This window comes from Euleptes europaea, chromosome 9, assembly GCF_029931775.1.
Source record: "Euleptes europaea isolate rEulEur1 chromosome 9, rEulEur1.hap1, whole genome shotgun sequence".
Classification (NCBI taxonomy): Eukaryota; Metazoa; Chordata; class Lepidosauria; order Squamata; family Sphaerodactylidae; genus Euleptes; species Euleptes europaea.
The window spans coordinates 92,715,800-92,718,299 of record NC_079320.1 but is presented as its reverse complement, the minus strand read 5'-3'; positions in this window follow the sequence as shown (position 1 = coordinate 92,718,299).

Here is a 2,500-nt window from a genome sequence, read left to right as displayed (position 1 = left end):
TTCCAGTAGAGTTGTCGCTTTGGACACGTCCACCAAACATGAAAATAAGAACCGTCTGATTCTTGACATTTCCAACATGCGCCTTTTCCCCCTGGAGTTGTCATTTGAGAAGGCCTATTGGGAGTCAGGTACCATCTGTAGAAGGTCTTGTACCAATTTTCTTTAACTTCTTGGGAAACAGTATATTTCAATTCGGAGGAGCAAAGTTTTTCCCATGAGTGAGTCCATCTTGATCATTTCTCCAAGATTTTGCATCCACTTTATCATGTTTGTTTTCACTTGTTCTTCTTCTGTATCGTATTTCAGGAGAAGTTTATCTATTTTTCCTAATATGTGTGAATCATTTTTAGATATTAACTGCTCAAATTCAGTTAGTTCACGGAATGGTTGTGGATATGAGCAGTCTTTTTGCAGATTGGATCTCAATTGTCAAAAAGTTAACCAATTCAACTTTTGAAATTTTTCTTGAAGTTTGATCATATCCTTGATTTCACCCGTAGACTCTATCATGTCGTTGTAGGTGAAACGAACACCCGGTTTTAGTTTAACATTATCACGATAAGCTTCAGTTGGTGACATTACAGATGGTGGAGAAGGACTTATTCTCTTTTTATATCTTTTCCAAATTTTCAATAACACTGTTTTGACATCGCAATCTTCTTGTACTTTATCTTTTTGGCTTTTTGAATTGGGGTCCCACAATCTCTGGCTTTTGTCTTCTGGGTTTCTGGTTTTTTTCCTGTGGTTATTCTGTCTCTCACAGCGACGACGCACCCACCGTTAAAATTAAGGACGGGTCCTTTCTTCGTCAGAGGGCAAAGGGGCGAATTCAGCAGGGGATCAAATGCTTTCCCCCCTCACCGTACCTCGCTATCCATACCCGTGCGTCCGAAAGGATTGCCGGCGCGGACCCCGAGACACGAAAAGCCGCCGAGAGGGTGATTTCAAAACGTCGGCATAAATAGAAGTCTCGGATGGCTCAACCGTGGCGTTCGGCCCGTGGCCGCCTAGTCCTCGGGGCTCGCCGACCGAACCGGGCCACTTTGAGAGTTAGCTCCGTGTCCTTCTCTGCGAGCCTGTTAGAGAGACGGCTTGCTCTGGATCTCCCTGGTACGGCCCCAAGTGAATGGCCGGGAAGGGAGGGGAAAACCACTACAAGGGGGCTGAAAAAGGGCACCGAGTCCAGGAGCACCTTAAAGACTAACAAACGTATTTTCCGGTAGGGTATGAGCTTTCGTGAGCCACGGCTCACTTCTTCAGATACAGCTAGAATGTGAATCCATCGGTCTTTAAGTAGAGGACCAGTATGTCTATGTGAATAGCGGGCTTGATGGGATGAGGTGTGATATGCAGAAGAGTCTGTGACGTCCAGGGGAGAGATGGGTGTGGAGAAATCAGCATTGGTAATGGGCCATGAACGCAAGGTCTTTATTCAGCCCAGGTCAACGCGTTGCCTTTCGTTTGAAGATCCACAGTGATTCAGCAGTTTCTCTTTCCAATCTCCCCTTAAAATTCCTTTGTAAGAGAACCGCTGCTCTTAAATCTGCAACAGAATGTCCCGGAAGGTTGAAACGTTCACCCACTGGCTTTTGAATATCGTGGTTTCTGATGTCAGACTTATGTCCATTTAGTCTTTGTCTGAGAGACTGACCTGTTTTGTCCAAAGTAGATTGTGGAAGGGCGTTGCTGGCGTGTGATGGCATAAATCCCATTAGAAGATGAGCAGGAATATGAACCTGAGATAGTATGGCTGACATTGGCGGGTCCAGAGATGGTGTTCCTGGAATCTATATGAGGGCAAAGTGGGCACCTCGGTTTGTGGCAGGCCTTGGTGCCAGAGTCCATGTTCTTGTGAAGTAGTTCATCATCATGGGTGAGAAGTTGTTTTAGGTTAGCCGGCTGCCTGCAAGCAAGAAAGGGACACGCGCGCGCGCGCACCCCCCCCACCCCCCCCCCCACCCCAGTGCTTCAGCGAGGGAAGTGTCACAATCCAGCATGGGTTGCAGGTCCTTAATGATACGTTGGACTGGTTTTAGTTGGGAGCTATAAGTGACAACCAGAGGTGCCCCGTTGCCGTTCTCTCTGGGCTTAGCTTGTAGTAAGTTGTGCCTGGGCATCATTCTGGCCTTCTCGATCGTCTTTCGCACCATATCCGCCGGATATTGTAGTTGCGAAAATGTTTGCTGTAGGTCTCTCGAGCGTGTGTCTCTGTCTGAAGGATGGGAGCAGATGCGACTATAGCGTAGGGCTTGGCTATAGACAATGGAATGTCTGATAGGGTCGGGGTGGTGGCTGGACGCGTGTAGATACGTTTGCCGATCTGTCGGTTTCCGGTACAATGTGGTGCTTGTGTGCCCCCCGTGGATCCGTACCGTGGTGTCTAGGGAGTCGATTTCTCGTTCGGAATAATTCACAGTTCGATTGATGGTGGGGTGGAAGTCGCTGAAAGCCTGGTGAAATCTTTCAAGGGCTTCTTTGCCATGACAAAGAAAATGTCATC